Consider the following 23,910-nt stretch of genomic DNA (forward strand, 5'->3'; position numbering starts at 1 on the left):
AGGTTCACAGAAGTATGTTCTGGAAAGCCTCTTGAGGGAAATTCTGCTTTCACCAAAATCAGCCCTGCAGAAGGCACTGGGAGAAGCAGGGGATGCAGAAACACAGCTAGAGAGTGTATTTGTCCTGACACATGTCCCCTTGCCACTGTGGCTGCTACTCAACAAACCCAAATTAGGGCATCTGAGATGCAAATGACACTGTTCACACAAAATTTCAATTCCTTCTTCAGCCCCACCTCCCAGTGGTAGTGATTTGTGCTTTTACAACAGTATTCACGGTAAAAAAACAACCCCACACAACCACTTGCACCCCTCAAACCAAGGAAAGCCAACATCAGTTTATTTCTCCTTATCCCCCAAACATTAGGCACAAGAAAGAGTTTTTCCAGCGACGGAAATTACAGGCCCAGGTGCTGCAACTCTAGCACCAGTTGGAAGTTCAAAGACAAAATTGTTTACAGGTGAGAAAAATAATCTTGCCCTTAAAACCCACATCTTCAGTGCCTCTTAATTATGCTGTTATTGCCACAGAGCTGACTTGCCTTCAGAAGCAGATTAGCACAAGTTAATGCAACTGAACTGAATTGCCTCTGATGCAACTGAACTGATTTAAATTGCCACTCTTATATGCTAAGGTACAAGAAATTTCCCATAGTGCACAATTTTTCACTAATTTTAGGCTTTCTCACATTTTTGTCAGCTGCATTTCTGTGTTACTGGGACTCAGTAAACTATCTTTGGTGCTGACTGACCCAAATTAAGCCCTTGTACTTCATTGCTGTATCAATCACAGATGCTGATGCTTCCTGGTAGAGATTATTTTTCCTTTCTTGCACTTGGCCAGTGTTAGCTTTTAGGTAGAGTGAGAAAGCTGAGATCCTGGGTCTTGTAGTTGGCTTGTGATGTGAAGCTGGCTTCTTCTGAGGTTTTTCTCTGTGAGTATGTTAGGCCTCAGTTATCTGCTTGAGATATAAGTTACTGACTGATTTTGTCTGAATGTGGTGTTGCTCTCACTTTGTGTAGCTACCTGCAGGGCTGTGTTTGTCCAGTGAATAGCTGCTAGCCATTGTCTGCGGTCAGGCTGTGTGTGACAGCTGCTCCCTTTACCTTGATTTTGTTCATGGGTAACTTGTCATAGGTCCTCTACAAGAAGAATTAATATCCTTTGAGTAGACATGTCTCAAGACTTCTTGGCAATATAGGTAGAATTCAAATTTGCTTGGGGTGCAAAAGCCCTTGTTGCAGGAAGGAGGGAAAACTGTCAGGGCTGTGGGAGGCTTTGTTCTATGGATCTAGGCCCTTCCCTACAAAGGCATTTCTCCAGCTGGTCTTCTGGAGTTATCAAGCTGTTAAGAAAGCTATTGCTGCTGACTGCCTTAAGCAGCTAGCTCTGCCTCTGTGAATTTAAGCGTGGATTTATTTTTTTTTTGGATTTGGGGTTGGTTTTTTTTGTTTGTTTGTTTGTTTTTGGGGGTTTTTATTGTTTGGTTGTTTTGGGATTTTTTTTTTTTTTTTTTTTTTACTTTGCAAATTGCTGTGTGAAAAGAAGAAACTGAAATGCCCATCCTGATGCTTTGACTTTCCTGATGAGATGTGAATTTAAAGAGCCTCAGCTGTATCTATTAATAAATCGAGCAGCTCAATAGAAACTGACTTGTAGCACAAAATAACTGTTACTGAGGACCTGGTATCTACAGTATATGTATTTTTGACTACTCTTAGCTTCATCTAGCAGATTGAATGTCCATTAGGAAATGAAGCTGATGGTTCTGTTTAGTCTCACTTGAAAGTAGTCTTTTCTGTGGACTCTCAGCCTCCCCATGTTATCAACTAAAGTAGTGAGTGGGGTCATGGGAGCCCTGCTTTTTTGGAGCATCTGCTCTAACACTTAATATAGTTTGACTTTTACGGTTAGTGTGCAGTATTACTTCCCTGGAGCCCATCTGCTGATGGGGAAAATAATGCTGGACTTTACAACGACTGAGCTTGCAAAAGGTGAAAATCCCTTTTTAACTCATTGATTCAAAATGTCTGCATGCCTCTGCATCTATAGTGGGTTCGGCTGCATTGGTTGCTAAGAGCTGGTGTTGTATCTGAGGAGGATGATGAGAAAGCAAATTGTTTGAATAACCTGAAGTGCAGGCAGGAAAAGACAATATGTTATCATGGTGACTTCAGTTATTTAGTTTGGAAGGTGATGTGATGCTTAACTCGCTAATGTTTGCTAAGTGTTTTAAATTTCTGTGAAGAAGTTACTTGAGAGTTGTACAGATTACTGATGGTCTTGTGCTGTAAGCTTACAGGGCTCGATTGTTATTTAAGTTGCTGTAAACTGAGTGCTAGAGCAGTTTCATTAAAGGGTCTGTCAGCACTTAAATTATTAAAATGTGTTTTAATATTAAATCTTGTTCCTGGTGAGCATCATGGGAGCACTTCCACCTGGACCGATGGCTTCCCACCCCATGAGGACTGAGGAGTGTTTAAGCTCTTGTTAGTTCTGGAACTGCCCGTATCCGTCTTGTAATTGAGCAGAACTTTCTTGCCGGGATGATGATTTTTGTCTGTGGTCAGGTAACTTACTACAGGAGCCACAGAAGCTGATGAGGGAGAGACAGCAGAGGGGCACGGAGAGGAGAATTTAGATCACCTGGGAACATTTTTGTCTCCTTTTCGAAAGAAAGTATACGCAGAAATGAAAGCCTGAGATCGAAAGGAAGTGAAATGGAGGTCGCTGAAATGTCCGTAAGTCAAGCTGCAGATACTGTGCCAAAACCAGTGTTCTTGAAACTGTTAGCTGAGATCAGCGTTGCCAGGTTCAGGTTTTCCAGGTTTCCTCTTGAAACCTCAGGGTTGACTTTTCTGGTTTTCCTGCTTTTGTTTTCTGATGAAATCATTGAAATAACAATTTGGCAACAGGAATCTTTCCTATGCATGAATTTAAAAAGGACAAGCATTAAAAAGGACAAGCAAAGTATGAATTAGTATTCACAGTAGAGAGATACTTGAGAGACTGGCATCGAAGTCACAAGACAAAAAGCCCTTTGTGTGGCTTGTAATCACCTTGCAGGTCCCTAATGGCACTCTTGACACTGACAATGAAAGCCCAACAAAAGGAAAAGGAGTGGTTCTATGTTTAGGTTTCTGGCTTTGTACTCCAGAGACCCGAGTGAGTATTTATGTCCATCTCTTTACCCTTATACAAGCAAGAACAGCTTTTGAGCACAGCTGGTGGGGGAAAGGCAATTGTGAGGCCATGTGATTTCATCAGGAGGTGAATATTGGTGGCTTCTGCAAGAAATGAAGCTCGTGGAAAGCTGTGTAGATCTGAAGCCTTACATGAGGCTTTTATAAGCCGTTTTAAACACCATTGACTTCTCCATAACTGCTATTAAACTACGGCTGTGCTCTTTCCTTGTGCCTAGATGTTTATCACAGGCTGGCTTAGCCTGGGGATAGGTAGGCTGTGAATACCCATGTCCTGTATTTAATATATCTGTTTTCTGTCTAAAAGTGAGAAACTCCCTGACTTAGATGTTTGCTGGTAAAAAATATAAGGTGCTTGAATGTTCTGATTGTAGCTGTCACTTAGGTTCCTTGTGTAGATAAACAAGAGGCTGCTGGAGTTGTGCAGCCTTTTGGAAAGTGGGGAGAAAATGTGAGTATTTCTTAGGATCTTCCCACAGGGGAGGGGTTTTATTTTTAAAATCACTTGCCTTTTAAGCTTGCTCTGGCACAGTCTGTGCACTATTTACTTTTATTTATTTTCGTTTCTACAGTCATTCACTTTGAGAAGAGACTCCCCATGGAGCAGTGTAGGATTCATGCCAGTAACTTAAGGGTGTTTTCAATTTTGTGTGTGTGTGTGTGTGTGGGTTGTAGGCTCACTCAGCACTAGAATGCTTGAAATTGCACAAGGCAAGATGAGAGCTAAGCTTGTTGATTAGGGAACCTGTTGCTTTCTAGCACTGGCCAGAAAGGAATTCCTGTTCTATATGAACATAGCAAAAGAGCTAATGCACAGTAAGAAGTCTTCAGCCTTCCTTCAGAGGTGTAGGGTATGTGCTAGTGCCAAAAGCAGGACCATTGACCATTTAAGTTAATGACCTCACCTGGAGTATTGTGTGGAGTTCTGGTGTCCTCAACATAAAAAGGACATGGAACTGTTGGAACAAGTCCAGAGGAGGCCATGAGGATGATCAGGGGACTGGAGCAACTCCTGTATGAAGACAGGCTGAGGAAGTTGGGGCTGTTCAGCCTGGAGAAGAGAAGGCTGTGTGGGGACCTCATAGCAGCCTTCCAGTATCTGCAGGATGCCTACAAGGATGCTGGGGAGGGACTCTTCATTAGGGACTGTAGTGATAGGACAAGGGGTAATGGGGGAAGTTTAGATTGGATATACGGAAGAAGTTCTTTACTGTGAGGGTGTTGAGGCACTGGAATGGGTTGCCCAAGGAAGCTGTGAATGCTCCATCCCTGGCAGTGTTCAAGGCCAGGTTGGACAGAGCCTTGGGTGACATGGTTTAGTGTGAGGTGTCCCTGCCCATGGCAGGGGGGTTGGAACTAGATGATCTTAAGGTCCTTCCCAACCCTAACTATTCTATGATTCTATGATCTGAATGGGAACAGCAAAAGGAATAATTAGCATTTGCTGTTTTTTATATGTTGCACAAACACCAGTGATATTAAAGGTACATAGAGTGAAGAAGCCAATAGAAGGCTACAGGAGTCTTCCTTTAGACAGAGGAAACAAGCTGAGTCTCTTCTATTCCACAGTCTTGTATGTGACTTTGAATAGCTCTGCATACCTTCTGGGAAACTGCTGCTGGTCTGAATGCAGTATGCTTTCATTCTTCTCTTTCCTATCTTCCGTGGTAAAACTTAGTGCTCCTCTGTAACTAATTTGGCTCCAGGTGCATGCAGGAGTAGAAACAGCAACAAGAACATGACTTCTGCCTGTGTGCAGAGTGAAAAAAAAACCATACATCTGAAAGAACGAGCTGATTCTTAACACTCTAGTGTTGGGAGCAGGTATATTAAATGTGACTAGTCTCTTCAGCTCATTGTGTATGGTTGGCTGCTTCCCGAGGAAAGTGGAACACAGAAAAGTGGGGGGTTTTCTGCATTGTCGTGGTTTAAACCCAACCACAAACCTCGTCCATTCACTTCCCCCCCTTCTTGCCCTCCCCCTGCTCCTGGAGGGACGGAGAGGAGAATCGAAAAGAATGCAACTCCCACGGGTTGAGATAAGAACAGCCCAGTAACTAAGGTATAACACAAATCACTGCTGCTGCCACCAATAATAATAATGCTAAAGGAAATAACAAGAGGAAAGAATACAACACCTCAACACCAGCCAACCAATAACTCGCCCCACTCCCCCCAGTCGAGCACCGACCGATACCTCCTCCAACCCTGCAGTCCCTCTACCCCTTCCGGGTCACTCCAAGTTACATCCTGGGCATGACGTGCTGTGGTATGGAATACCTCTTTGGCTAGTTTGGGTCAGGTGTCCTGTCTCTGCTTCCTCCCAGCCTCCCCTCCTCCCTGGCAGAGCATGAGGCTCAGAAAGTCCTTGGCCAGACCAAACATTCGAGCAGCAACTGAAAACATCGGCGTTATCACCACTGTTCCAAGGCCAAAAGATCAAAACACAGCACTGTACTAGCTCCTAAGAAGGAGAAAAATGACTGCTGCTGCTCAACCCAGGACATGCGTGCAGTGATTTTTGCCTTATGTGGTTTTTTTTCCCCATCCCTGCACCTTCTCTTGTGGACCTGGATAAGGGCTTGCTATGGCACAGGTAGAAGGTTTTCTGAATCACTTGTATAGGCCTGTTCCCACAAGGGAACCTCTCTGCACCCCTTTCCCTTCCCTCTCCATTGCTGTTGGCATTTCTATAATGTGACAGAAAAGCAGAAGCAAAGCTTTTGTCCCTGGAGTCTCTGTGTCACTCTGTGGAGGCATTAGGTTTAGTTATCAACAAAGTCTGCCACTTATGACCTGTTTCATAAGGTGTTTCAGCTTTTCCCAGTGGAAGCATTCAGGGTAGTGAGTTGGGGCACAGCTCGTGGGAGATCTCAAAGCCTGGATGATAAGAGGTAGTTTTGATAGTGAAGATCAGCCCAAGTGAGTTGACAGCAGTTGGAGATTTGCCTTAGCTCAGCCAGAATCAGTTCTCAGGTCTATTTGTAAAGCTGTCACAGCCATGGACTAGTTGCTACTTGAAGGCTGTTGTGGAAAGTTGTTGCCACCACTCTTGAGCAGCTGTCAACAGGAAGATGCTATATGGTTGCTTTGTGGCAGTATTGGCTAGTGTGGGGCACTCCAAATTCAAGTTGCTTACTCTGCGGAGTATGATAAAGTCCTTGGAGTAGAAAAGAACAATGGGAAATGAAAGGTTCTCCATGACGGAAACAAAATCACTCTAGAGGAATGTGTTTAGGGACAGGCTGCTGCCCAAGGCAGCTGCCTGTTTTCTGTCTGCCTGCTGTGAGCAAAAACCCCTGGCTGCCTGGATGGCTGCTAGTAGGAAGTTTTGTCACCTGCACCAGGTCTACATCAAGTCCTGGTGGGTTTGCAGGTGGAGGTGGTGGTGGGGTGTGAGTAGGGCAGTGTGGGATCTGCTTATTTTCTGTCTTTTCGTTAGTTGGCTTTCTTGGCTGTTCCTGTGCACATGTAAGCATTTCCTCCTTGTATTCTCCTGCCTTTGTTGTTTCCCTTGGTGAACTTGTGTTGCTGTTATTGAATAATGTGTTCCCCCCCCTTTTATTTTCAAGCATGAAATAAGGTGAATTAATGCATGGTGGGAAAATGCCAAAGGCAAGAAATGTTTCCCCTGGCACGAAGGGGATGATCTCTGTTGCTGACTGGACTGTTCTTGTATTGAGGAGAGATGGACACAGATCAAAGCACATTAGGTTTTGTGCATGAGAGGATTGTCAGAGCTGAAGCTTGACTTTTATGTATGTATTGTCCTGTTGGCCCCTCATTAGGGCAGTAACTCAGACTCTAGATCTCGCTGCTGGTAAGGGGGTGTTCTGGGTCCAAACCTCACAGACTTGGCTGAAGCATTAACTGAGGTCACTGATGAGGAGTTTGCTCACTCTTCTGCCTCCTTTCCCCCACAGCAGCTCTTGATGCATGAAGCAGACTGCTTGAATCAGAATGATGTGTGTGATGTAACTGCCCAACACATGTTAAAGAGTTCTGTGAATCTCATTAGCCAGGGAGTTGAAGCATGCCCTCTCTCTAATGCTGACTGTTATTTCTCCCTTGCCCTTATTTGCAGAGATGGCATTAGCTTCTGACACTGTACACAGAGCACTCAGTCTATCCGAATCTTTGATAGTGCTTACTGTCACTCCAGAAAAATGATTCCATCTGAAGCATAAACTGTTACCTGCAGGTTAGCACTAACTAAAGCTCTGAGGCAGCTAGAAAGAGCAATGATTTGCTTGACCCAGCTACCCTATATAATTCATATCTTATGTATTTTTGTATAATAATAATGAATAAAATAGCTTTTCAGTGCAGTAGATTTTCAGCTCTTCAGCAACAATAAGTATCTCATAGGGTTTTTCAATGTAAAACAAATAGCTGGAGCTTGTTATTAAAAGACAATTCTTGGAGTATTAGTATCTGGTATTATTGCATAAACAAAAATGCTTTTACATGAATGAATGGTTATCTAAGAACTCCCTTTTTTTTTTTTGTTTTGAATTCAACCATAAATCTTTTCTTTTTCTTTCCTCATGTGTTATCACAGTGTATTGTGGGAAGAAGATCACAGGCTTGTGCTGTAACTTGCAGCTCTGTACCAAGATGATGGTGTGATATGTGAGATCATATTCCACTACGTTTAAAAGCATCAAGTTATTAAGGCTAATGTGACCTGGCATGTGTGTGGGGACAAGCAATTCCTTACTTCAGAAAGCAAGAGATGCTGAACAGGAGAGGGCTGTGGGGAGGCTGGCCATGATGATAAAAGCATTTTTAAGACATGTTTTCATTACTTGGGGTAAAGCCTACTGCTAACTTTTATGGGCGATTAGCTGAAAAGTATGGTCTGAACAGTTTTACATTACTTTAATGTATCTAGCCCTTGGGAAAGCAGCAGGTTGCAACTAAAACATTTTTATTCTGTTGACTTGAGAAGTACAGTAAATCCTATGTTTGCTGCTAGGTTTTTTTTTTTCCCTCCTGCTTTCTACCCTTTTGACCATGGCAGTTTGTATTTGAGTCTAACAAGGAGTATAGGCATATTATATGTTACTCCCTTCAAACTGGGCCTAGCAATCAGATAATTGGTTTCTTTCAGTAGACACATGTCTACAGAACCTAAGCGAGGTGTGTTGTTTTGGTGGTAATAAATGCTATATGGTTATGTTTGACTAGGGTTTGTTTTTTTTTTTTTACAGCCTGTCCCTATGACTGTCTCACCTCTTAAAACCTAGAGATCCCAGAATAAGAGTGGGGTTGCTGTGGTCAGAAGCTCTTTCCATCCACCTAGAAGGGAACTTTCAGAAACTGAATAATGCAAAACCAGGTTTAATTGCTGAAGTTGAGAAAACTTGAGAAGCCAATGAAGCAGGGGTGAAATGAATTAAAGAGTAGGCTGCAGCAACCTACCATCAAAATTTGAGCCTCTAATGTGTAACATGTGTTCCTGCTTTCATTTGTCTGCTTTACAAGAGCTAATACACCATATTTTCAGGGTTCACAAGGGGGCTTTTTTCCCTCTAAGCTATTAGCTACAGTAACGGCTTATTAAGAAAGTTAGACTTTCTCCCAGCTAAGGGAGGAAAAATGGCCCTGAAGTGGTGGGGGGAGAAGAAGAGGAGAAAACTGAACATTTGTTGTTTAAGAAAGTTAACAATACAATGCAGAGGAAATGAATCAGAAGAGAGTGATTTCTGCAAGCATGTATGTTTTCTTTTATGAAAACAAAGAGATTTAAATCCTGGCCTCCCAAGAGTCAATAGGGCCCACGTTTAACTTAGAATGGCAATATGGGGTCCTGGTTCAGTTGCTATGGGTGGAGGAAGGTATTTCCAGAAGAACAAAGGGTAGTCAGTTAGGCCTCTGTCTAATACAACCTCCTAAGGGTACTTCCTGTGATTATTTTGTTAGGGTTTTATTGTTTATCCCCCTCTCCTCCCTAAAGTAACCTCTTTCTTCCTTACCCTACTCCCTGAAAAAACAAGCACGTCTCTCTTTAATGTTACCTTCTACTGAAAATAAGGTGATCCGCACCTGGTACAGAGCAGTCTCATCTTGTTGGCACTTGCACAATTCCCTGATTCCTTTCTGCTGTGAGGTCAGCCCAGCTCTGGGGAGTCTTAATGCTGCTCTAAGCTGTGCCACACAGGGAAGCCCTAAAAGAACATCTGCCAGGGAGGGACTTTAGAAGACTGAAAATAAACCCTTACTTTTCTTGCCCTTTGTGATGAGGTATGAGGAGGTTTCCTTCGATTCAATTTCCTAAATTAAGAAGATCCTCAGTTGCTCATTTGGAGAAGACAGAATAGGAGGATTTGCTTCGAGCCCCGCACCCAGACTGACTTGGAAGAGTCTGTTTGTGTATGTGAAGTCTGTGGATTATTAATATCTGTTTGTGGGTAGATTGTTCATGTGGTTTTGTCTGTACGAGTTACCAAACCCTTTTTAAGGGCGGTTTCCTGGAATAAGCCTTCCGTGGGCTTTGAATGGCTGATTCATGATTGCTATCCTTAGACTAAGACTGCTGTTTGAGAGGTATTTAATCTTGGCCTTTCACAATATGACTGACAGCTGTTTCACATCTCTGGTTGTTTTACACAGTACCTTAAGTATGTGTTGATGAACTGGAAATATTGCTCTTTGCCATCTCCATTAATGTGTATGATTAATTGCCTATCTTGAGATAGGAGCTGAGACATCAGCTCTTCTTTTTTAATTCCACTCTAAAAACCTTGCTGTTTCCTGAATTCCAGGTATGCTGGTACTTTCCAGCGGGCTTTCTGCATATCTCGGGTTGTCCAATTCATTTATCTATAAATAGTGATAGCAGTCAGTGACTGAAATTCTGGTCTGACCTTCCATAGCCTGTGTCCTACCTGCCTCTCTGCCTGCAGTATTTCCTGTTTCCTGACTATAAGCCTTTGAAGCAGCAGTTAAGTGTTTTGAAGCAAGTCTTTGATCTCTTCTCTTGCATGTTTGGAATGAGCAGTGTTTGCTTTACTACAGCACTGACTAGCTGTGGCTAGGCAGGATGGGCTGTCCATAGGAAGCATGCCAAGTAGATCAGGGAAAGATGTTTCCCTTTGGATATCTACATGACCTTGTTATTCATGTTGGAACACAATTTTTTGTGGTGTCTTCTCAACCTAATGTAATGGAGCAGCCCGGTAGGGGCTCCCCTACATGAGCGATTAGCTGTGACTAAGGGTCATAACAGTACAGGCCAGGCAAGACCCTTCTTCCTCAGAGCCCAGAGTTACTGCACCATGGTGACAGTGGCAGACTTCATTGACAGATCCAAACAAGGTGAGTTGATGAGTCAGGTGTGGCGTATTTCCAGGAGGGTTCAATCAGGAGCAACAGGAGACCAGACTGGAGATGGAACAGCCTAGAGTGTTGGTACAAGAGTTATCCAGCATAAATAGTCCAGGCTGGAAAATAAGATTGGAAATAAGGCTGCCTACAGCAGAGGTCTGAGGCTTTTGGGGAAGCCCAGTCACTGAGCCAGGATGGGGTTAGGGACAGGCGTGCCAATACCATGCCTCTGGCAAAGACTGAAGCCTTGGGGCTGAGCTGCAATGAGGGGGAGAGTGAGCTTGTGGGATCCCTTGTGTAAAGGCCATTAAGGCCACATGTGCTTTCAGGGATCTGAGAGCCAGAACCCTAGATAATAGAGTTAATAAAGTGCAGAGTTGATGGCCTTTTTTTTGTTGTTGTTTTTTCTATTAAAAAAAAGAAAAGGCAGTCACTAGTCCACATGCTGTCTTAAAGCACAGTTTGAAGTTCCCTTTTTCAAGAGAAAGCAGAACTACAATTTTCTTTTTAATCTTCAAATTTTCTTCTTAAAAGCCTGATTTCTGAAAAAATGTAGTAGTCAAAACCTAGTGAAAGTAACACGCCGATGAAGCATGTGCATATGAGAAACAAAACGGAAGGATAATGTAAGTAATAGGCTGATCTTTTTGTAGGAGGATTGAAACTACATTCCTTCTGATAAGTTTTTATAAGTCCTGCAGTCCACTGAAACCAGCCATGCTAACAAGTTCTGAATGTGTCTCGTTCTTCCAAAAGACGCAAATGTGGGAAAGTTTGAGAAGGTCCAAGAAGGGCGCTACCGTATTTTAAGTCGTGTGTCCTTTGTCCTATTCTTGTCATGTTCTCATGGATTTCTCTTCAATTCCCTCTCCTAACAGCTGATTAGTGGAGCATTGGTTCTTCTATCAAATAAGTAATGCCTCTGAAAGTGAATAGATGTGTCGTTTGAAATATTTTTTTCTCTTAAAAAGAATGTCAATAAGAAAACTGAAGTGCAAGTATCTGACAAACAAATAACAACGTTAAGATTTTTGAAATGCTTCCCAAAAGAATTCTTCGCTTTTTAGCTTGGCAAAACATGTACGGAATCAAAGTAGGACTTCACCTTTTTAAGGAACAATTCTCATTAGGGCTGTCTGGGTATGAAGAGCTATGCTACTTCATAGAGCTGGGCCACACCAGGAAGTCATAAGCTCAGGCTTAGCAGAGCATTTTGGGATAGGAAGGATGAGAAGATCTAAGCACTTGCTGTAACCTATCCCACAACAGAGCACTAGAGATGTCTGGTCAAGATACAGGAAAGAGCTTTCATTAAAAATACCTGTTAAAAAGTGGGCTTGAATATTCTTTGAACAATGATGCTGGATGTGAGTCAAAGCTGCTGTCAGTTTTATTGTTTCAGCCATGATCAGGAATGCTGAAACACTATTAAAGAGGTTGCTTGGCCATATTTCTAGTTCAATCAGAGTAAGGAAATACTGCAGATCTCCTTGGGTTTTCCTGAAACTTCTAGCCCCAAACTTCAGATATAAAGAGTCTTCATGAGATGAGTTATTTTACAACTTGTAGTGCACCAGCCTTGGAGGATCCATGAGCTCCTTCTGAGAGGCCATAAAAGATAATTATCAACAGGTTTAAGTGCCCTGAACAGATTTGCACTTCCAATGGAAAAAGTACAAGGATCCACAAATACAAAAAAATCTTAAATGAATGCTTTAGATAGCTCTAGGCTTGTCTATAAAGAATTTATCATGTCTCCGGAGTTTATCCTCAGTCATAACTTGCATGGCAGGGGGATTGGAACTAGATGATCTTGAGGTCCTTTCCAACCCTAACTATTCTATGATTCTATATGGGAGACTGCAGTAGAACTTACAAAGTCTTGTTTCTTTTCATGCATGAGCTCATTCTCTGGTGACTAGTAATTGTAGCCTTTCCCTCAGCTGGGTGCTGTGTTTGCTCCCCACCCTGAGCTTAATTTCTGCTGCTCTATGAAACCTGTTTGAAATTAGCCAGTGAATTCAAAAGCTGTTGAAGGTGAGCGGGAGTTTGTGTGTGTGCATACCCATCTACATGTGCATATGTGTTAATGAGCTGCTTAAGCTTAATTTCCTTAGAAAACAAAGCTAACAACCCAGGAAATTCAGGCTAAAACTTGCTTTTCTTTGAACAGCTGTAGAAACATATATTGAATGATAGATTAAGCAGCCTATGATGCCCCCATGCAGTTGCCATATATTAGCAATGTACATGCCATAAATGCATAATGGTATATGACATTTTCACAGATGAAAGGGTCCTTGTGATTTGAAGGATTATATATTAGAGGATGGATGGATGGGAGGGAACAGATCAGAACCCTGTTCTGCTAATAGCATCAAACCTGTTATTTACTATGTCGGGTTATGATCTGTGAGTGTGCTCAAAGCTTTCATCCAGTTATGTTTTTTGTTTGACTGTATTATCCTAACTTATATGCCTCTATGCAATGTGTGTGCAAGGCTGAGAACTGCAATGACCATAATTACCCATTCTTATTACAGACTCTGATTTTAATGTCCAAACTTGCCATCAAGTAGAGTAATATTTGGAAACACCTTATATGTGCTTTTTTGCCAACAGATCCATAGAACTGGGATCATTTCAAAAAACTTCTTCTGCTTTTTCATGTATGAACATGCATGTATATGAAAACCGTTTGACTGTTATGTAAAATATTCTGTTAAATTACTTATATTTTAGTAATAGGGTGGTTTTTTTTGAAGATTAGTGCTTCTGGTTTTTAGTAACTGATGAGATGATAACTTTTGTCATGCTTTTTTCTTCTACCCCCCCCCCCCCCCCCCAAAGCTATAAACCTTTATTGCTTCAATGAAATTTTCAGTGGAAAGTTTCTTTAGCCCAGAGAATGTGTTGTGGCCTGAACTGCAATCAACCAATCTGTCAATAAATGGCTATTTCACATTCTTCTATGTAATAATTTATCTAAAGCTTTCGTTTTGTTTCCAACATGAAACCATAACAGATACCAAAATGTCAAAAGCTGTGGTCAATAGGACTCTTACTCTTCTGTCCAGCTGTACAGGATCTGCGTGTTTGACACATGCATATAACATCTATTAATTATTGTTTAATACATCTACTAGCTAGTTATAGATGTATCTTTAGTATAACTTCTGGCCACTGCAGCAATGTGAAATTCGCAGCGGACTGTGTGGTGCCAAGTTTAGCTTGTACAAACAAGCTCTAGTCCAGTTTATCTTCCCACTATAATATGTTACTATTTGAATAGCAGTTTCACAGGTGTGGCAAGGTGAAATTAATCTGATGTGCTGTCACGTATATTCAGGTGAATTGAACTGTGGCACTCAATTCCCTCTCTCAGCCATGAAGGGGGAGCGCAGGGTGTGAAGCTCTGACATAGGTAAAATGAATTCCAGCCGGGGGGATAGTCTGCAAGGCTTATGCTCCCAAGTTAGTTAGCTTTCTCAAATAATATTCACTTTGGTATTCAGGGGAAGCAGCCTTGGCTCCCTTTGCAGGGGCTCTGAGGTTGTGCGTCAGCAGGGAAATTTGAGGAGGAATATGACCACAGTTCATCAACAACTCTTCTTTTACATCATGTTTCTGATCAGCGGGTGTGCTCCTCCTGATGAGCTGCAAATGTGTACTTAATATTATATTAGCTATTAACTCCCAAAATCAACAGTTTCCCTGGTAAGATCAGAACACTTCAAACATTACTCAGTTGTTTGGTTTTTTTAAAGCAATATTTTTTTTCAGTGTAAAAGAACCCTTGTTAAAACATTTACAAATACTTTCATGATGTTAAATTGCTTTGCTAAAACACTGATCAACCATGATCAATATGTTTGGATGTGTGTCCTCATTCTCCATTGTCCTTAAGCCCCAGCTCTTCAAAGAGGAAAAAGGGTTTCAGCTTTTCTAGTATCCAGAGAAAGTCCTGGCTTTTAATGCTCAGTTATATGCATGCACTGGAGCCTGAAGACTCAAACCAAATGTGCGAGGGGTGGTGGGGCACTGTTCGGCAGGCTAGATGCAGTTTAACTCCTGAGCTTAGACAATGGTGGCTCTGAATTAGCAACAGGAATTTGCAGTGGAAATGACGGTGCACTTACAGTAAGGACCAAGGGGCCTGATCCAAAGCCCACTCTTACAAACTTTTCTGTTGGCCTCACTGTAGAGTGGACTAGGCTCCCAGGTAAATAGCAGCTCCTCCATAACAGCAGTCAGCTGTTTTAATGCTACAGGAGGGACGAGTTGCAAGCAAATGGAGTTTCACCAAATTCCAGGCTAGCAGCAAATTCTTATACCACTACAAGAACAGAGAGTGTATGCTTACTAAATGTGTGTTGTGAGCAACTGCAGAGATAATAAGTTGTCAAATGGGTGTTGCTGCCTAAATAGGAGGAAAATTATGAACATGAGAAAAATTGATCTGCATGTAGGTGTCTTGGGAATGCATTAAGCATTCAGTGAGCAGTCACAATGGTGTTTTGAGCATCCCAAAGCACTGCAGTGTGCTGTTTGGCTTGATCTTGGTGTATAACATAAGTGGTAGGTTGTGACCCCTCAGGCAGATGTTTATAGAGATATGCCATAAACTTGTCAGTGTCTTGGATGCTTTAGGGGTAGGAGGGAGAAAGGATGATGGACCCAACAGTATCGTTAAACCTAAACTAATATGTCCCAGATAGCAAGTCTTGACATCTGCTGGATTCTGCGGTGATTCTAAGAGGTTGCAGGTTGTTTGGGCACAGGTGTAGCACTAGCTGCAGTGGGCCTGTGGTGTTCCTGGCCCTGTGTGGCATGTCACCAACTCCTTGTGGTTTTTATTACCAATTTTTTTTGTTTGTTTTACAGTGTGGCAGTTTGATGCTATACCATTAAAGTGACATTTGAGGAGTCTTGGGCTTCTTTTTGACCTGTGTTATTTGTCAGCGTTGGAAACAGTAAACATTGGAGTAGGAATCAGTAGCTGGAGCTGTATGTGTTTGTGAGGAGGCAGAAGGGGAAAAGCACAAGCTTCTTCAGCCAGTTTTGTGTCACTGAATCACGTGGATGCTCTTCTAGAGGCCTGCAGTAGTTAATTAATTTCAGGGTAAAAAGGGTGAAAACAGGCTCTAATTGTTGGCTGCAAATGTTTAAACTGGTCTGAGAATTCCTAAGTGCATTTAATGGATGTTAGGAGCTTGGCACCTGTGGTGTTGGGAGATGGTCAACTTCAGCATTTGGTGTTTGCAGCTGGTTCTTTGTTGCTATCCCAGCAAGAGCCAGGCTGCTGCCCAGGTAGGTTGTATGGAGGTGGGTTGCCATGTATGAAAGACTGAGAATTGGTGAACACACTGTTCATTTGACATTGCAGGCAGGAACAGACTCTTGGGGTTTTTTTTTTTGGAAATGGACCTGATGGGAAACCAATAGTCCACAGAAGGATCATTTAAATGAAGTGGGAAATCCTACACCATATCAAGTAGTATAAGAAGATGAAAATACTTCCCAGGATGCTTGTGCATTCGAGTGAAAGGAAATCACAGAATAATTAAATCTGTCTCAAGAGAGAAGGAGGGAATGTTTCTAAGAACTTGGTAATGTGATGCAGTAATTACATCTGTAAAGTAGTACAGAAATGCTGTGTGTTACGGTCATTAAAAGATAATGCGATTCAGAGATTTTTTGTATAAGAATGTTACTGATAAGCTAGTTTACTGACCCGTTAGATATTCTAATAAAAACTCTTTAGTGTTTCTAGAAATCAGTTAATGAGTGGTTAAGACTAAGACAGACACTAAAATGTATATTATTTCTAAACCTAGTAATACAGGTTGAAAGGAAGAATGACTCTAATCCTGTCTGCAATTACTTTATGCTGGAGTTGCTCCTTATTACAAGTTATTTTTGACTTGTGAAGGGAATCAGGCTGTATATTTAGGTCTGTAGTATCTCTGCAAGTAGTATATTATAGTAAAGACTATGAAGTGGCAAATGCTGTTTTGTAGTGGGTGGTGGGAAGGTGCAACCCATAACTAACTCTTCACTAAAGTGAGAGGGAGAGCTATCTGAGCCATATGTGATGCTTCGTCTCTTTTTTGATAACATTCTTTTCTGGCACATTTGTGATGTATTTTGGAAGCTACAGGCTGGCAAACAAAGTTTTGTCTCTGATGAAATGGTGCAACTGCTGAGGCCTGCATCAAGAGCCTCCTTCCAAGGATGCATTTTAATTCACCTCTGTGGTTCTCCCAAATTGGCCTGTGTAAAAGGAGTCGTTGGAGAAAGTGAATCCAAACAAGAACACACTTGTACTGTTTGCAGGTGTGATGGTTTATGCAATTCAGAGCAGCACTGAGACTGCTTTTCCTTATGACAAGGATTTTTTGGGTCAGTTTTCAGACCACCCTAGAAATGCTGTTAGTGGGGGGTTCCCCTTAAAGTCCTTATTCACCTTCTCCTTACATACTCCTGATAGCTGCACAGCCAGCATATCTGTGGGCTTAGTGCTGGTGAAAGGTGGTCTGCTGACAGCTCTGAAGACATTTGTTATATCTCCAGCCAAACATGAGCACTGGAGGTCTCCTCTCTGCTCCAGCTCTGTCCTGACCTGTGGGGTAGCCTCCTGTGGGACCAGACTGCTGCTGGTTCTTGTTTAATTCTTGGCCTTGCTGGGGCCACTAGCAAAACTGCTAATGGGTACCACTTGTAAAGGCTTATTCTGATATGAATCAACAAGCCTGACTACTGGTTCCTTCACAGCAGCTCCAGTGCGGCTGCTGGCGATAAGGACTTGCTGCTGCTACTGAGCTGAGCTGCATTTATGTCATGCCGCCAGCTTCCATGTTGGAGCAAAAAATACCCTGAGCATTCAGGCTCTCCAGAGGGACAGCTGAGCCACAGCAACAGAACCAAATAACTAAAATGAAAAGGCAAGAAAACACTGAACTCTCTAAAGAGACTTGCCCAGAGAGGAAGAGAAGCTCCACTACTGCGTATCTTCTGCCAAGAGAACTTTGGGGATGCCTTTAGGCCACCTTTCTCAGGTCTTAAAGATGTTCAGCAGTGGACATGGTAGCGCAGAAAAGAGGTTTGTGCAAGAGGTATGTAAAGTGTCTCAGCTAGGTGTCTAAGGTAAGGAAAGCATTTAACGTAGTAACGTAGAAAAGGCGTAAGAGTGGCAGAGTGACAAAATGCAAAACAAATTGATGTTGAAGAAATCCACCCTTAAAAGTGCATTTTAAACAGCTGTGTGTCTGTTTCTCTGACTGCAGGAGTAGGAAGTACTCGTGAATCCAGCAGCAATAGTCTGGGATTTTCCGCAACTAGCTGGATTGACTTTTTAGGTCCTATAGTGTTCCTAGCAGCAATAAAAAAATCACAGGGCTGTTTCCAAAGGTGATGTAGCTCCTGAAGCCCACAGGTTTGTGTCCTGTGCTGGTGGCTGTAAGCACACCAGATTTGGTTTAAATATAAAAATGTGGGGTTTTGTTGTGTTTGTTTTGTGTAGGGTTGTTTTTTTGTACAGGATGTACCTGCTGTTTTAAAACCTGCACTGTGCTCTGGTATTGTGGAGTAAATGCTTCCTGCAGTCTGAAGGGGAAGGTACCTGCATGTCAGATGCCTATGGGATATAAAGGGGAAAGGGTAGAAATCTGGAATAAAAGTACCTAACTGGAGTTTTGAATGAAATAAGATTAAAGGGTATAAGGATAAGAAAATTAGAATTGAATTTGACTCCTACTTCCATAATATTATTTTATGGAGGACAACAGAGTAAGATGAAAAGCCTTTAACACTTAACTGCTTCTCTTTTCTGTAGTCAATTTGCTCCATTCAACAATATTCTTTCTTTGCTTCCACCTCACTTAACAGAGGTCAAGTAAAGAAGGAAGTGCAGAAATAATTGAAAAGCACTCCACTGAGGAATAACAAGTGAATGTGTGTTTTTTTGCCCTGTAGCCAAGATAGAGCTAAGTAATTATTTGTTAGAGCTAGGAATCAACATATAAATATTAAAGAAAGATATCACATGTTTTCTTTGAGTCTCCCACCTGCTAGGCTTCCACTGTCTCTAAGGCAATAGAGAGGAGAAGAAAAAGTAGCAGTCGTGCTCTCGTATTCCTCCCTCCAGGCACGTGGCTGAAGGCTCGATTTCGGCAGCAGCTGGCAACCTTTCCCTTTTCCTTCTGTCATTACCTGCTAGTCACAAAAATAAAGAATGCAGTTGTTACTTGTCTGTATTACCTGCAATTATTGGTGGTTTGCCTCTGTTGTATTTGTGATGAAGCTCTTGTCGCCATCAGCTCAGGGCTGACTGAGGTAAGATAGGCTGCAATTCTTTAGCTTTCTCTGCCATAGCAAATCGGCACACACTCAGCAGGTTGTCTTGATGGAAAACACTTGTTTGCAGAAACACATTCTTTGTTTGTTTTTTGTAATAATTTCTGATCACGGAGAGATGGGGATAAAAAGTGCATGGACTATAAATTCCTTTAGAGATGCTACAGAAATGCTTAATGATTTAGATTAAACTAAGTAACTGAACTCTTTCCTGGTGTTGCCAAGTAGCAGATGCTTAGCAAAGGCTTAAAGCAAGAGGGCATGCCAATCTTTCCCTTGCAAAACTTTGCTCCTTTTTGGCAAGCTGTTACTTTGGGCCTTCCTGAGGCAGAAGCTGTTTCTGGATCACTGTATTAAAAAAACACTGGATTAATTCTTTCTGAACTTGTCCAAATTTTCATTAAAATCAGTCACAAGCAATCTTTTGTGTATCTTCTTTGTTTATGATGCTATCAAAATATTAATCTTGGTTTGGAGAGGTGATGAAGCCCAGTGTTACTCAGAGCTAGCGGATAATCCCAGCTGTCTATAACAATGTTACTTGAGTGCTCAATATCTGGAAGATAAATAATTTATTGAGTCAAAAGCACTATGTTGCTTTTATCCGCCCTGCTTGAGATGAATGAAGTATATGTTTAGAGCAACTTTACCCCAAATACTGCCAATAGGGATCTCTTTCAGAAAAGTGCTTAATGCTGTGTATTTACACTCCTGTCTTCCTAAACTTAGCATAAGTAGTAATTTAGGTAAGACTCAGGTTGCTTGTTCTGTGTACTTAAATCTATATGTCTGTATCAGTGACATGTAGCTCTGCTATCTGGAAGCCAAAGTATTTCAGTATGCTTCTTTACAAGTATTATTCAGAGAGATTATGGTCTTGTCTTTCTCCTAATTTAGTCCAATTATTCCTTCAGTGATGATAATGTATAAAGAAAAAAGAAGTAATTAATTTCTGCCTCTCTACTTATGAGTTGCGTAGAGCTTTTGACTTCCTCTGGGGGTCTGTTTTGCACTCCAATGGCTTTGTTATTGCAAGTCACCAATTCCCATTTTTTTTCCTTTGTTATTCTCCACTACAGCATCTTATTTTGATCCTGTGTTAGGCTTGCCCAAGTGTCAGGCTACAAGGTCTTATAGTGTTTCTTATGGCTAGCACTGGTATAGGAAAAAGGAATTTGTCTGATACTATCTCAAGTGGGGGATTTTGGTTGAGAAAGTAAATACAGTACTTCCATAGGAAGTTCCACGTTAACATCAGGAAGAACTTCTTTACTGTAAGAGTGACAGAGCACTGGAACAGGTTGCCCAGGGGGGTTGTGGAGTCTCCTACACTGGAGATATTCAAGGCCCGCCTGGACAAGTTCCTGTGTGATGTACTGTAGGTTACCCTGCTCTTGCAGGGGGGTTGGACTAGATGATCTTTTTAGGTCCCTTCCAACCCTTGGGATTCTGTGATTCTGTGATTCTGTGATTCCATGACCAGCATCTCTCAGTTGTGATGGATAGGATTTTCCATAATTGGCTGGAGTGATGATCTGCTAAAGTTGAACCTTGGCCTTTGTGAGTGACCCCTACCAGCTCCATGAGTGGAAAATGGCAGAGACCTTACAGGTGGCACTGTTTGAATAAACAGCCTCTGAAAAACTCCTTTCCTGTAGCTTCAGGATGAGTCTACACTGAGATGGAAGGATTTACCCCTTCTGTACTGAAGCTATTTTTATCTTGCTTTAATGATGTTGTTTTCATGGCTGTTTGTATACCTTGTCACCTGTAATGGTTGGCTCTGAAGTGAATGGTGCAACAGATTTCAAATGTACTGCCTTTTTGAGTCTCAGCTGATGGCCTTACCTTCACTGCTCAATGCTCTCAAAAAAAAAAAAAAAAAGAATTAAAAAGGCAGCAAAAGCAGACAGATCTTTTAAATCATTGCTTTTAAATGAGTTTTCCATTCTTGTATCATGTCAATGTCTTTCTTTGTGAAGTCAAAGGCTAAGATGCAATGTCTTCTCTCTGTTGTAAAGGTCTAGGCTCTGAGCCTAGTCTCCAAGTATCTGAAGAGCATTAATAGAATATGTCCAAACCACAATAAGCTATTAATGAATCTTTTTTTTCTAAGTAGGGTGTATATGAGGTGAACCCCTAAAAACAGAGCTTGCAACATATCCCATAGATCATTAAATATTCTCAGACTGAAGATGATAATCTGGAGGGGCATGAAAAAGAATGCTTGCTCTGGAGCCCTTCTTGGGAATTGAACAAATTTGGTGGTTTTTTTTGTTATGCATATTGGAGAGATCAATGTTCTTATTCCTATGGAGAGAAGAAATTCCTTCTTAGCCCAAACCCAAAATGTTAAAATCTTTACAAGTTGAAAGTAACCACCTCTGACTAGGCATCTTAGAGTAAGGCTTCTATAGTTTTTTCAGAACCTGGTCACATTGCCCTTCCTTCTCCTACTCCTTACATGTCATTCTCTTAAATTTTACTGCTTTTCTGTCTGAGCCCAGGTCATCCTGCTGCAGTTTGTACTGTCCTTTGCTGTAGGCAGAAGGTACACCATGTGGTAAAATACAGCTATCACAATGCATGTGTTTGGGTAGGTGAACTTTTCTCCAGACTCTTTCTACTTTCTATAGTGGTTTCCTGGGCCCTGAGCAGGTGGGATCTATATATATGTAGCATACCTGTATGCAGTTTAAGTGTGCCTTGTCTCATGCCCTGGCGGCTGTCTGCACTGTGTGGTGCATAACTGGGCAAAGGCATCGAAGTAAGGGACAAGTGCCTTAGCTTGGACAGCAGCAGCAAGCAAGCTGTGTCACTGGACCCTTTGGCTGTGCCAGTGAAGTCTGTGGTGTGGTTCCCCCTCTGCTATAACCAATTCCAGGATTCAATTCCAGGATATAGTTCAATTCCAGGATGTTCTGCCTGGTTCCACCATGGGCAGTAAGGTGGACTACATCTCATGGAGTGGCTTAGGGCCCTCTGCCTGCTGCTAAATTATGCAGTGTACATGTGCACGTAGGGAACAAATTGTTGTGAGGAATATGTTTTCTTATCTTCTGTATGCTGGCAAAGAGGCAAGAATGTGGAGTAAGCAGAACTGTATGTATATTTGTGCACTTCCTAGAGCTGGAAGAAGAGATGATGCTTGTTATGGTACTTTGTTGGTTTTAAAAATGTGTTTTATACCTTTTACCAGTTCAAAGGGAAACTTGCTTTATTTATGTCCCTGCTCACTCTGCCCTGACAAATACCCCACATGTGTTAGTTTTGCCTTATTCTCTACCTTTACTAGTCCCTACCCTACTAGTCTCAGACCTAAGAAAACCCAAATATAAAGCTTTATGTGAAACAAATCTAATGTACAGGATATAAAGTAACTATTAAGCAAAAAGTACAGCATTTCAAATTCCTATAGTATAACTTGGTCTACTGCCAACATGACTGATACCAATAGCATAGAGCAATAAGGCATAGTGCTGAGAGATGCTGGCTGTTAAAAGCTTTGCTGCTGCTGAGGAACACATGAACAGCAAGCTGGTTAACTGCTGGTTCCTGCTTGCTCTGAAGCCCCTCTCTGTTCTTGGCCCTTCCTTCAGTTAGTGAGTCACTTTCCCTCTTCCCTGAAGAGAAGCTCTCTACTAAACGTCATCCCAGGGTGCCGTGTTTATTGACTTTCAGAGACTTTCAGAACAAAATTGTTCCATGTACCTGCAGAGATGTGGTTCCCGAACTGCTGACTTCATAGATTCTCCCTGGGCATTGAAAGTCAAACTGTTTTTCTTCTGATTTAGGTCTTGTTGAGGATTCAAATCCTCAGGATAAATTTTACTTTTAGAAGTGCTATGAATGCCTCTAGATTGTGGCTTCCATTATGGCTGTGGTGCACATACACTGCACAGCAGTAGAATCTCCCCCCAGCATACCTGTGACAAGGGCAAAGAGGGGTTTGCAGTCACCTCTTCCTGTAGCATAAAGATTGACCTGACTGCTTGAAGGAGAGGATCAGCCATGGTGTTGGGCAAGCAGAAAGGGAGGGCCATGTCATTCCTCCCCTTACTTTTTCAGCTTGCTTTGCCCATGCCATGACTTACTCAGGAGGCAGTTTGTGGAGTTGAAAGGCTATATGCCAAGTATTACCCTGGAACTGAATACTCCTGATACCAATTCAAGTCCTCTCAAAATTGTGGTAAATTTTCGGAAGGGTCAGATGTATTGGAGTTTTCTCCTCCTTCTCTCCCCTGCTTTTTTTTTTTTTTCCTTCTCCAGGGGACAAAAAGCTCCCAGGAGTGTGCTCACTTCAGTCCATAAACCCTTAGTAAGGATCTCTGTAAAGTGCTTGATGCTCACTGCCGACCATCAGCTGTGAAGTTGTGTTGATTCCATAGCAACCAGTGATGTTAACACAAGACTGACTTAATTTTAGGAACAAGCAGATGTAGACACTGCTGTGGTCTCTAACCCGAGACAGGGACAGCAACTCTGCCACCCCTCACCCAGTTCCAGTGCTGTTACATGACTGGATTGAATCACAGCAGCATGGTCTTGGCTAACTTGTAACTTATCCACAGACTTTATTGATATATGGACTACGAGTCTGTTAGACTTTTCTGTGTTTTATTTCCTTTATGCTTGTTTCAGATACTGATAGTCATTTGTGTAATAACCACCAAGAGCGTATTGAAAACATCCCTTTGTGTGAGTGTAAAGTAGAGAATCTGAAAGCATGTTTCCTTGAAAAAATGTAATTTATGTGCTTTCCAGTACCCTCTGCAGTTAAATAGCTTCTTGGTTGGATTCACCAGTATATTAAAGCTGGTTTTTAGCACTCTGAAAATACAAAATAGCTTTATAGCAGATCAACTAATCACTGGAGAGTATCTCCTGGTGTTGAAGGATCTTATGCCTGCTAAGGTTGCCATTGTAGCTCCCATTCCATTCACTTCTCTAGGCTGTCAGCATCAGGGATGCACCCAGTGGAAGATCCATCATCAGCTTACTTCCTTCTTGGGATTTTCAGCA

The 23,910-nt window shown here is 42.0% G+C and overlaps 1 protein-coding gene across 2 annotated transcripts in view; it reads left to right on the top strand.

Moving 5' to 3' along the window:
• The first annotated feature begins 537 nt into the window (after positions 1-537).
• The window catches only part of LMNTD1 (lamin tail domain containing 1), a 171,510-nt gene continuing 148,137 nt past the window's right edge, over positions 538-23,910 (top strand). The window contains exon 1 of one of the 2 annotated variants that reach the window (XM_065665085.1): positions 538-635. The gene's annotated coding sequence lies outside the window, so the exon portion shown is untranslated. Of the gene's footprint in view, positions 636-860; positions 936-23,910 lie in introns of those variants that run through there. The other variant, XM_065665084.1, reaches the window with a different exon arrangement.

This window comes from Lathamus discolor, chromosome 1, assembly GCF_037157495.1.
Source record: "Lathamus discolor isolate bLatDis1 chromosome 1, bLatDis1.hap1, whole genome shotgun sequence".
NCBI classification, from domain to species: domain Eukaryota; kingdom Metazoa; phylum Chordata; class Aves; order Psittaciformes; family Psittacidae; genus Lathamus; species Lathamus discolor.